Genomic DNA, 13,469 nt, shown 5'->3' on the forward strand with positions numbered 1-13,469 from the left:
TAACAACAATCATTCCGTCACGCTAAAACAAACCCACCAACACTCAAGTCCCGGTGGACACCGCAAATACTATTAGAGGGTCGATACAAATAGGATGGTCCGGAGAGAATGGGATTTCCCGGATCCGCCGGGAATTCTTTCCCACCCGAATGATGCGGGAAAGACGAATTTCATGTGGTTCTGCTATTTCTGGGAAAGACAGACTGTAATGAAAAATTCTTCGGAAAGTGTGTATGAGTGGTGATAGGAAATAGTGCTAAAGCGTGCATTTTAAAGGCTAAATAAACAACAACCGATCAATGTGACATGTGATATATGTGATTGGAGGGTTCGTGAGCCTAAAATGTCTGGAAATAACTGTGTACTGTACAATCATGAAATTCCATTGTGCTGGTACTGTCTGTGGGTCTTACATGATGATATAGAAGCAAAAAATGTCCACAAATCTGCATTAGTTACAGATAAAGTATGATCTGATCGTTTTTAAAAGTCATTATCAGACAAACTCATTATATTACCCATATTATTAAAATACCCTTATTTAGCATATTAATAAATTATTCAAATTCAATGCTAAATAACAATAAGATTAATTAGGTATGGGTGGTAGAAGTGCCCTGCCCTTGTAATAAATAAATAAATAAATAAATAAATAAATAAATAAATAAATAAATAAATAAATAAATAACACAAAATATGATCTGATCCTTATTCAAGTCATTATTAGACAAGCTCATTCCACCAATATTATTAATATACACTGATCAGCCATAACATTAAAACCACCTCCTTGTTTCTACACTCACTGTCCATTTTATCAGCTCCACTTACCATATAGAAGCACTTTGTAGTTCTACAATTACTGACTGTCACCCTGTTCTTTAATGGTCAGGACCCCACAGAGCAGATATTATTTAGGTGTGGATCATTCTCAGCACTGCAGTGACACTGACGTGGTGGTGTGTTAGTGTGTGTTGTGCTGGTATGAGTGGATAAGACACAGCAGTGCTGCTGGAGTTTTTAAATACCATGTCCACTCACTGTAGACACTCCTACCTAGTTGGTCCACCTTGTAGACGTAAAGTCAGAGACGATCTCTCATCTATTGCTGCTGTTTGAGTTGGTCATCTTCTAGACCTTCATCAGTGGTCTCAAGACACTGCTCACGGGGCGCTGTTGGCTGGATGTTTTTGGTTGGTGGACTGTTCTCAGTCCAGACAGTGAGGTGTTTAAAAACTCCATTAGCATTGCTGTGTTTTACCCATTTATACCACACAACACACACTAACACACCAACACCATGTCAGTGTCACTGCAGTGCTGAGAATGATCCACCACCATCTAACATTATTTTTGAAATTTGTGTGAGTGAGTGAGTTAGTAATGGACTAGACCTCTGCCCAGAGTGTATTTCCCTCTTTAAAACCAGTCTTATCGGGATGAGGATGAAGTGGTTACTGAAAATGATTGAATAAATGTCGTCATGAAGACGCTGATCCTTTAGTCCAGACCAGTAGCAACCAGTTTAACCTGAGAACCAAACATGGAATTGCTTAACATTGTGCGCTGGCAGTGGAACCTGCACTGGCCTCTTGTGGGTAGAAAGCTGCTAAAATAGCTCACCCAGAGAGGCAAATTTAAAACCTTTATCGCCCTAGACGTAGCCTGTTTACAAAGAGTGTAGAATGAAAAATTGAAGAGGAAGAAATGTGTCTCTTCTGTTTAAACGAGACAAGCCGAATTCACTGGAAGTAAGAGTTGAGGGGCGATCTGTAATCCCGGGCACAGATTCCACCAGTGACAAAGGTCTGGGTGTCAGTGATACCTCCCAAGTACTAAATATACCCTCTGGTCTGGAGTGACACGAGCAGGTGGGGAACGGGCACTGCCAAGGGCCTTAAGACCCTAAGTCTTACAGGTCCTTTTTTTGGCAGGGGGTGGGGGATGAATTTCTTGTTGAAGTGTTTGCATGACAACCTGTTCAGAGGCGTAAAGGATCGGGGGACGCAACCCAAATCAGGGGTTTCTGTTGTAAGCCAGCTGGACTGGCTTAATTAATGCAGGGCATTTGATTTTTTTTATTATATATAAATATATATATTAAAGGTTTTAACGTCCATGATTTTAGGGAGTTTTAATGAATCCGGCCCACAGCAGGAACTGGAGGGTGTGAATTCCTGGAACAAACGACACTGGTGAGTTTTTCTCTTTCTTCTTATGGTTTAGTCATGAGTTGAAATATTGTGCTCATGAAACTTCTAAAACTGAGAACGTAAAGTGTGTTAATGAATATCATTCATGTTGATATACAGTAAAGGTAGTGCTTACTTCAAAGGTAAAAATAATACTGAATGACCTTGAACGGCATAGTGTTTAAAGCAAACCAAGCCAAAATAAATTGAGTTGTAGAGGTACGTCTATTAACGCCACCTTTGATTGTAAACCTAACTTTTATTTTTTGTTTTTAATTCACATTTCCAAATATATGATTGTTGTGGGTTTTGATAAAAAGAAGAATAAGAATAATAGTAATAATAAAAAGAAGAATAAGAATAATAGTAATAATAAGAATAAGAATAAGAATAATAGCAGTAATAATAATAATAAGAAGAATAGTAATGATAACAAGAAGAATAAGAATAATAGTAATAATAATAATAATAATAATAACAGTATTAATAATAAGTAGAATAAGAATAATAGTAATAATAAAAAAAATTATAAGAAGAATAGTAATGATAACATAATATGAAGAATAATAGTAATGATAATAAGAAAAATAAGAATAACAGTAATAATAATTATAAGAAAAAGAAGAATAGTAACAATAAAAATAATAAGAAGAATTGTAATAAGAAGAATAAGAATAATAGTAATAATAATAATAAGAATAAGAATAACAGTAATAATAATAATAAGAAGAAGAAGAATAGTAATAACAATAATAAGAATAGTAATGATAATAAGAAGAATAAGAATAACAGTAATAATAATAATAATAAGAAGAAGAATATTAATGATAAGAATAAGAATAAAAATAATAATGAGAAGAATAAAAATAAGAATAATAGTAAGAAGAAGAAGAAGAAGAAAAATAAGAATAACAGTAATAATAATAAGTCATGACAGGTTACATGTATTTAATGTGTTGGTTTTTAGTGTCTTCAGTATTTTGCTGTGGCTTAAAACCTATGATGTGTTAATGAACTTCATCAGGCATCTTGTATTACTATGGAACATAGTATATTAAAATGCTACTTGTACCACGTATGTGTTCTAAATGTTTTTTTTTTTTAAACTGCCGTTATGTGAATTAAGGGTCCCATTTAAAAAAATTATAATACAACAAAAAATTTAATTAATTAATTAATTTCTACCTCAGTTTAATTATTGTTTCTAATCCCATAATTAATTCTTAACAAATAATAATTAAATATTTACATACAAGTTTTAAATAATTTTATTATAGCACAAATGTTCTTTTTATTTTATTTATTTATTATATATTTTTTTAAATCTGATACAGTCTAGAGTCTGTAGAACAAAGTACACACACAAAAAAAAACATATTACAGAGAGGATCACAGCCTGAGTGGGTTGCATGTCACATACTGTTAAAGCTTAAGCTAAAAATAAGGAGACATAGTCAAAACAATCAGATTATATATATATATTTATTTATTTATTATTATTTTTTTTTTTGCAAGAGGCCCTGATCATTTTACATAAACAGGTGTCAATACTTTTAATAATGTGTCTTAGACTAGAACTCTTTGTTAAAACAAGTGCTATTAAACTGTGTGTTTGTGTGTGCATGTGTTAATGCTGTTATTAATTATATATTCAATTTAACATCATTAATTAACACATCTTTGAGCCACTGTATATTTTAATAAGGTGTCTTTATTGTATTCACTATTATTATAAAGGCAGATAAGATTGAAAATAATAAAAATATTACAACCCCAAATCAGAAAAAGTTGGGACAATATGGAAAATGCAGATAAAATAAAAATGCAGTGTTCCTTAAATTTACTTTGGCTTTCATTTGATTGCAGACAGTTTGAACCCAAGATATTACATGTTTTATCTGCTCAACTTCATTTCATTTGTTAATATACCTCCATTCCTCCATTTCAGACCTAAAACACATTACAAAAAAAGTTGGGACGGGGGCAATTTAGGGGTAGTAATGAAGTGAAAAAACTAAATAATTATGTGATTCCAAACAGGTGATTGTAATCATGGTTTGGTACAAAAGCAGCATCCAGGAAAGGCTGAGTCTTTGATGAGCAAAGATGATCAGAGGATCTCCAGTTTGTCAGCAAATTCATGAGAAGAAATGATTGAACTGTTTAAAAACAATGTACCTCAAAGAAAGATTGGAAAGGATTTGTGTATTTCTCCCTCTACAGTGCATAATATCATTAAACGATTTAAGTAATCTGGAGGAATTTCAGTGCGTAAAGGCCAAGGGCGTCTATGCATTTTTCAACAAGGCTGTGGAGGAAGAGGGTACGGGTACTGGACTGACCTGCCTGCAGTCCTGACCTGTCCCCAATACAGAATGTGTGGACAATTTAGAAACGAGAAATGCGACAACGACGACCCCGTACTGTTGCACATCTTAAGACGTGTTTGCAGGAAAAATGGAACAAAATAAAAGCTGAAACACTAAATTACTTGGTCTCATTGGTGCCAAAACGTCTTTTAAGTGTGGTGAAAAGGAATGGCGACATTACAAAGTGGTAAATGGTTTACTGTCCCAACTTTTTTTGGAATGTGTTGCAGGCCTGAAATGCAGGAATGGATGTTTATTAATAAATGAAATGAAGTTGACCAAATAAAACATGAAATATCTCAGGTTCATCCTGTCTGCAATCAAATAAAAGTCAAAGTAAATGTACAATAGGTTACAACATGATTAAACCATTGGGAACTCAATAACCAACCTTAATTAGCTTTAGCTCTTATGTGTTATAAAAACACTACCATGGGCCACTCAGGTGGTGCAGCGGTAAAGTACGCTAGCGCACCAGAGTTGGGGTTTCGAATACATCGTATCAAATCTCAGCTCTGCCTTCCGACTGGACTGGGCGGCTGTATGAACAACGATTGGCTGTTGTTCAGGGTTAGAGGGTAAGAAAGTCGGATCACAGGTCCTCATAACCGGTGCGACTGCGGCCCCTGCTGGCTGACTGATGGCGCCTGCACAGGGCTGAGGAATAAAGCTGATGGGGGTGTGACCCTCCATACACAGTGCCCGTCAGTGTATGAACTCGACTGGTGCAGGTACGTGCCGGAGGGGGCGTATGTCAGTTGAGAGGCGTCCTCAGTCAGCGGTGAAGGGTCGAATCAGTATAGAGGACGCAATCAGGGTAATTGGACACGACTAGGTTAGGGGGGGAAATGGGGGGGGGGGGCGCACAACCAGGGTGAACACTAAGGAGCTCTTACAAAAGCCTGGAGAAATCATATAATTACACCATAGGTAGATTTTCAAGACCTTGAACATTTCTAGACACACCACTGGTAGTACTGTATAGAAGATCCAAACCTGTATTGGTGCTCCCAAAATTGCTCATCCAGAAGCAAACTCACTCCCTGTAAAAGACTCACAGGATGACCTGATGAATGCTGGGACAAATGTGTCAGTGTCAACCACAAGAAGATCACTTATCACGAAGAACTTGATGGTCGGATTCCATGGCGCATACCAATCTTAACCAAGAAGAACAGATGCCTGACCACTGGCATAGTATTCATTTTGTCATCAGCCACACCTTTCGTGTGATCCATTTGGCCAAGCAGGTCCAGTTTTGATGGGTCACTCTATAAAACTGTGTCCTATTTCCTTCTGGTGTACTTCAATTGACCCTTCATGTGTTGGTAATTGATCTTACTTTTGCCACTAAGCATATGTGTCCAGTCATCCATTATCAGATCATCAGTCTTGCAGTAACACCAGGGTTTGTCTTCATTGTCCTGCTAAGACTGCCAAGATCTCTGGATGGTATTTTGGGTTGTCTCCTACAGGCAGGCCTATTTGCACCATAAGCTACTCCCAATGGTGTCTCCAGGAATGTTCAAGGTCCTTTCTCAGCTTTCCCAACACCATGAACACATCTCTGAATGGAGTTCCCAATGGTTTAATCATGTTGTAACCTAACTTTAGGTCATACAGACTAACACTAGGTTTTAAGATCAGCAATATTGTTTTGGGGTTAATTAATATGCTGCTACTCCAAAATACTACATAATTAGTTTTCTTTCTGTCTTCATTTACTGTGTCATTCAAATGATAAAATCTTCATTTAAAGCAAAATCAATAATAAAACATATAATTTAAATAATAACAGATAAGTGCCTGTTAAAATTAATCTACCGACTAAAATTTCATCTTCAATTAACTAGCAATTAAGTATTAAAACATAACTCATGCCGCTCAGGTGGCGCAGCGGTAAAAACACACGCTGGTCACCAGAACTGAGATCACGAATACATCGTATCGAATCTCGGCTCTGCCTGCCGGCTGAGGCTGAGCGGCCACATGAACAACGAGGGACTCTCTCTCAGACTAGTGCAATTACGACCTCTGCTGGCTGGTTGGTGGCGCCTGCACTGAGATGGGAAAGGAGCGAGGTAGAGGGTGTGGCTTTCCGTACACAGCGCTGTACTGCACTGCACTCGTCAAGTGTAGGTGATAAGATGTTCGATTGCTGTGCACGAGTCGGAGGGGGCGTGGAGCAGCCTCGTCCTCCTCAATCAGGAGCAGGGACCAGCATTAGTGAGAGGATGATTGACGAGTAGAAATTGGATGCGCTAATATGGGAGGAAAAGGGAAAAATAAATAAATAAATAAATAAATAAATAAATAACCCAATAAACTCCTGCTATATAATCAGCCAAATAATATAAGACAGCAACAAATTATAACGGAAATGAATCAACTACAAACATTTAAATGAAGCTCCGCGAACCTGCCTCCACCTCCGAGAACATGCACATGGCTTATTTACATGCGCAGAACTATATTTCTGATACAGCATTTTCAGTAAAAGTGATAGTGACAAGATCTCTGTCATCTAATCGCTCTCTTCCTGGGTGTTCAGGCAGTTCCGTGTCTCTTTCCTTCCGAAGCGTCCCTAGGAGACTGAGCCGAGGCAACTATGACCCAGTTTACAAAAGCTCCCCTGCTCCTCTTTTGAAAACTCCCCCCCTTTTCATCACAGAAGTCTTTGATCAGAACTGCGGCTGGGGAGCAGCGTTGTTGTTTTCTTATGTAAAATGGGACGCGTGCTTTGCTGTCGATTCTTTCTTGCTTCTTTGAGCTGCTTTCTGTTGCCTTGGGAGGAGCTCTGTTGAGACTTACTGTTTGTGTGTGTTCATACCTAAAACTATGTTATATATATATATAATGCACAGAAATCTATTGTAATCTACTACTTTTAGTTTAAAGTATAAGTATCTATCTGTCTGTCTATCTATCTGACTGTCTATCTGTCTTTCTATCTATCGATCTGTCTGTCTTTCTGTCTGTCTGTCTGTAGATCTATCGATCTGTCTGTCTGTCTGTCTCTCTGTCTATCTAACTATCTACCTGTCTGACTGCCTCTCTATCTATCTGTCTGTCTATCGATCTGTCTGTCTTTCTGTTTAACTCTGTCTATCTATCTATCAATCTGTCTGTTTATCTGTCTGTATGTCTATCTATATGTCTGTCTATCTATCTGTCTATCTATCTATTGGTCTGTCTATCAATCGATCTGTCTGTTTTTCTGTCTGTCTGTCTGTCTGTCTGTCTATCAATCTATTTATGTATCTATCTGTCTATGTATCTATCTGTCTAGCTGTCTTTCTATCTATCTATCTATCTATCTATCTATCTATCTATCTATCTATCTATCTATCTATCTATCTATCTATCTATCTATCTATCAGTCTGTCTGTCTATCTGTCCATTTGTCTATCTATCTATGTATCTATCTATTTACCTATCTATCAATCTGTCTGACTGCCTGTCGATCTATCTGTCTATCCATCTATCTGTCTAGGTCTATTTCAATACAAATAAACATTCCAAGATCTGTGAACATACCGAAACATGTCAGTTCAAATTTGCTATTAAGCCCTTTTTGTCATCCAAAAGTGTTGATATATTATGTGCACAACATTAGCTTACAGTGTTCACAGATATAAATAAGTGTGATCTCAGTATTGAACTCGCCACCGGCATCATAATATTCTCAGCTTTTTTTAAACAATTTTAAAACACCACAACATCTCTAATTGTTTTTACTGTATCCCAAAACACATAAAACTAAACTGAATATAAGTCTAAATAGTGCAGAACCAGTGGTGTATGTAAGCAGTTTCCTCTAGCGCCGCTTTTGCCTCTAGTGGCCATTAGAGGTGTGAGTGGGTGAGTGCATTTGTAATACTCTGTGTCCAGTCTGACTTGTTTGTGTGCATATACATTCCTTCATCCTAAACCCTTATTGCTAAAACAGTAAGGAATCCTCTCATATATTTATATTATTCCTCGTTGGTTTATGGGTTTTTCAGTAGTTGCCATAGTTTTATTGCATATTGAAGATCCAGATGCTATGTTCTTAGGTTACATGGCCTATATTATTGTCTGTCAAAAACAATTTTTATATTAAAAACAAATTTTCAGCTAGCCATGACATATTAAACACATGGAAACAGTCATTGTAATTGGTTACAGTGACGGCCTGCTGTTATTATATATCTAATCTGGCTTTTGTCTCATAAGTTCTGTGTCAGGGGTACAATATGGGCTTTGTCATGTTCTTTCATCCTTATGTTCCTTTTTCTTTGTTACTTTCTTGACTTTTCCATTTGTTGTTTCCCTTTTTTTTCTTTTCTTCATCTTCCTGTACCCCATGGAGAAGATGCCACCACCATACAGAATACAGTTTCTGCTCTGCCCGACCATAAATCTACAAAACGTGCTGTCTGTTGATCTCAGGCTAGTTTCTGTTGCCTGTGTTTTGTGTAATCCAATTTAAATAAAAATATGTGGGGTGATTTTGACACTGGACATGGCTGAATTATAATAATTATAATTATAATTATAATTCACTCACTCACTCAAGGCACACAGTAACACCCTGGACGGGGCACCAGTCCATCACAGGACAGACACACATACACACACCCATTCACCTATAGGGCGTTTCAGTGTCTACAATTAACCTGACTGCACGTTTTTGGACTGTGGGAGAAAACCGGAGCTCCCGGAGGGAACCCACACAGACACGGGGAGAACATGCAAACTCCTGTTTGGCTGGGGATCGAACCCAGGACCTTCTTGCTGTGAGGCGACAGTGCTACCCACCGAGCCACCGTGCCGCCCAATTTTTATATTTATTACAATTTTTTATTTTATTTGTTATTATTTTTTATAATGAAATAAAATTTAGATATTCTCTAAGTGTTACTTGTGAATCACATTTTCTTTCACATCACGTGGATGGCCGGGTGCGTGTGCGTCGCTTACCTGGGGAACACATGGCGCCAGGATGCACTATGGGAAGAAGGCAAGCCGGCGGAGGCAGTGTGATGCTTTGGGCAATGTTCTACTGGGAAACCTCGAGTCCTGCCATCCATGTGGATGTTACCTTGACACGTACCACCTACCTAAGCATTGTTGCAGACCGTGTACACCCTTTCATGGAAATGGTATTCCCTGTTGGCTGTGGCCTCTTTCAGCAGGATAATGCGCCCTGCCACAAAGCAAAAATGGTTTAGGAATGGTTTGAGGAGCACAGTAACGAGTTTGAGGTGTTGACTTGGCATCCAAATTCCCCAGATCTCAATACAGTCGAGTATCTAGTGGAGTCTATGCCTCGATGGGTCAGGGTTGTCAAACTCGCTCAAATCCTTACTCTTGCCCATTTTTCCTGCTTGAAACACATCAACTTTGAGGATAAAATTTTCACTTGCTGCCTAATATATCCCACCCACTAACACTGATAAAGAGATAATCAGTGTTATTCAGTTCACCTGTCAGTGGTCATAATGTTATGCCTAGTCGGTGTGTATGAGAGCTTGCCCCACTTCAGCATCATAACAAGCTCTTATTGAGCACTGGACAGCCCGTTTAGTGCTTGAGGTGGGTTTAGAAGAGTTGAATTTGCTGACAAGTAAACGGTTTCTGATGGCTTTAGATTCTTATCATTAATCAGGGGTGAGAGGATCTTACCACAAACACCACTCCAATTTATTTGGATAGCATATTATAGGACTTGACAGACCTAGCAACCGATTCCAAAGAAAATCTCCCAAGCGAAGTGAAAAGTACCTGACTCATAAGAACAAATACACAACCTGTCATCATAACGTCAGTTAAGAATACAGTATATACAGTATTAAGTGATGTCTCAGCGATCTTAAATACGGCCACACATGCCCACAAATGCCGCGTGAAGGTGCTTTATAACAAGTAATGCCATGAAACACCCTGTAGAACATACTTTATGCTGTAGGTTGAAACCTCAGGGGCTGTAGAACATACCGTATGTTGTAGGTTCGATCCTCAAGGGCCACCAAGAACTAAGGCTCGGGTGTCAAAGCCAAGCAGGACTTACAGGGCTGAAGGTGAGAGGAGCTACATGTCAACCTTGAGACAGGCTCTCCACCGTAGTGTGAATTATTCAGCAGCCAGAGAGTTTTCTTTACCACCTGAAGGGTGTTGGGAGCAGCTGGGTTAACACAGCACAATAGCTCCTTATGTGCTGCCGAGCTTCTGCGGCTGGCCAGAGGAACGGAGAAAGAGAAACAGAAAAGGCCGAGACAAATAACAAAAAGGGGGATGCTTATGACAGAAAGAAAATGAAAAAAAGTGCTAAAGCAAACAGAAGAAGCTCGTATGATTTATTCAACGCAGTCCATTTGCTTTACTGTGGTTTCATTTTATAGCAGGAATACCGTATATACTGTCTGCTCCAGTAAGTACTATATGGCCAGTTTAGTCTATTTGTCAGGACGTAGGTTTTTTCCACCGCAAGTCCATAATACACAACATCTGTCAGGCCCCTGCACACGCTCAGAAAACACTGCTTGGCACTGGTAGTCTAGAGACAGAAAAATGTGGCATGTTGGCATCTTTTTTAGTGGCACCGTTATAAAAAAAACATGTCGAAACAATGAAATTATTGTTCGAGTTTCACCTACGTTATGACTGAATTGCTGTCCAAACTTTCAAAAAGGGGGGAAAATCATTAGAAGCGTTTTACTTTTTTTTTTTTACTTTTTTCCCTTTACTCATGTGAGGTAATAAACACACAAAGGGAACTTTGAGTTTCTGGCTAAAATATACAACAAAACCACCGTAGTACGCTAAAAAGAAGGGAACTCAGGAAGTTGTAGAAAAATTTCTATGTCTGGCAGAACTGGATTATTCAGAGCTGCTGCTGCATAAGGCTGAACACACGTAGATGGATTTGGGCTTTCTTGCATATTCCATTTGACCTGGTCAGTATTGCCTGTGTGGCTACTACTACTGTCAAGTCAAATCAAGTCAAGTTTATATAGTAGTTTTTACAGTGGACATTGTCTCAAAGCAACTTTACAGAATCCAGGATCAACAGACCAAAAACAGCAATGGCCATCATCATAGACGAGATCTCAGTAATCCCGACATCCCTACAAGTCGATTATTTACATTGTTATTCTACCCTGGTTGTCCTGCCTTGTTTAATGATAGGTGGTGTCATTTTAAAGTAAAAACTTCAAACTAGGAGCATCAATGGCTCCACCATCAATCAACAGCAAAACAATATTGCATACAAAGGGTGTGTTCGAAAACCTAGTGAGCTGCCTTGCTGTCTTACTGCCTACATAGGCAGCTGCCTCAGTAGAGAGAATTCTAATAAGTCAATGACTTATAAGTCAGGTTATTCGAACGCGCTACTTAGACAGCGATTCCATCGGGTTTCGCATTTAGCATCTTGTCATTCAATCCAATGGGATGGGGCGGCACAGCGCGCTAGCATGTCAACTAACATCTCCCTACCAAAAACGGTTACATTCGCTGACAAGCCCGAACTTGCAAATAAATACACTTGTGCAAGTTTATACAAGTTAAAAATCAATAATAATTTATTTACATTTAAAAATAACTGTTTCCCTACACCGTCAGCCATGTTTTCTTTATTTTTCTGTGAGAGAAGAGCTGCCGCACTGAATGCTGGAATTGTCTTGATCACTAAGGACGCTTCCGATGCTCACTCGTTCTTGAGTCAGAATAACATTGAAATGCTAAGATACCTAACTAGACAGCTTATTAAGGCATCTAGGATTTCGAACATCCTCATTTTTAGGAGCGCACGTAGGATGACGTAAAATGCTGTCTATGTAGAGAGCTCCCTAGCTTTTCGAACACACCCAAAGTGTGTGAAGATTAGACTGCACACGAGCCTGGATTGGCGTAAGCCTACCAGAGTTCGATGAGTTTGAATTGGTGGACCAATCTCAGCACTGAAATGACTCTAACCCTAAGTTCAGACTGGCAGCAATGTGTTAATGTTTAATCAGAGCTGACGATTTCCGGCGACAGGAGGAAGGGCGAACGTTGGCCACGCAAAGTGGGTGGAGTCGGCGACACAGAAAAGTTAAGCCAAGTTTAACCTTATGCAAATTATGAACAAAGCAATGCAATGATTACCAAAAGGGATTGAGCAGAGCGATACTAGCATTGTCTGCGCCACCGTAAAATGATACTCTTTGTTTTTGGTTCCTAGATAACAGTTTCTACTAGAGATGGAAGAGAAACTCATTGTCAGTTTCTCACCTGGCTGCCCAGTCAAACTTTCACATCACAGTTTTCTTGTCATATCAACCGCACAGACAGTCTAATTTGGGATCAAGTAGTTTTTTCTACATGCACTGCAGATGCTAGCCAGTAACGTATGCTGTACTGCCAGTGCATTGACAACCAAAAGCCCACAGACGACAATGATGCTTCCGGTGTGAACACATGGCGACAAGAGGCGAAAAATTGCTGCCGGTCTGAACGTAGTGTAACATGGAAAGAAAATAGCTCTAGTCTCTAATTCCACACCTACAAACAAATTCAATCAGGGTCCTTGCACAGCGTTAGAAGACCCCACCCACATAGTCCGGTCATCCCGCCTTAGCAGACACGACAGCCAATTAGTGTCTGCTGCAGGCACTGCCAATCAAGCCCGCTAGATGGCGCCCAGCCGACCGGTGGCAACACCGAGTTCAGAATCTCTGCACTGGTGTGCTAGAGGAATATCCCGCTGCGCCACCTGGCTGCCCAGTCCGAACAACCTTTAGATTATTTATTTATTTATTTTACCTTACTAATTGGCTCGCAAAGGCATAATCCTTTAATTTTGAGAGGCAGTTTAATGAGTAATGAAAATTTCACATTTTTAGAATGTGGCTGAATGTAAAATATAAATATTCAAACATTAATT

General features: G+C 38.9%; 1 protein-coding gene across 1 annotated transcript in view; it reads left to right on the top strand.

The window, feature by feature from the left end:
- The first annotated feature begins 2,001 nt into the window (after positions 1–2,001).
- mef2cb (myocyte enhancer factor 2cb) overlaps positions 2,002–13,469 on the top strand; it is a 144,302-nt gene continuing 132,834 nt past the window's right edge. Inside the window, exon 1 of the mRNA XM_063018266.1 lies at positions 2,002–2,195. The gene's annotated coding sequence lies outside the window, so the exon portion shown is untranslated. The remainder of the gene's footprint in view (positions 2,196–13,469) is intronic.

This window comes from Trichomycterus rosablanca, chromosome 21 (genome assembly GCF_030014385.1).
Source record: "Trichomycterus rosablanca isolate fTriRos1 chromosome 21, fTriRos1.hap1, whole genome shotgun sequence".
In the NCBI taxonomy this organism is placed as follows: domain Eukaryota; kingdom Metazoa; phylum Chordata; class Actinopteri; order Siluriformes; family Trichomycteridae; genus Trichomycterus; species Trichomycterus rosablanca.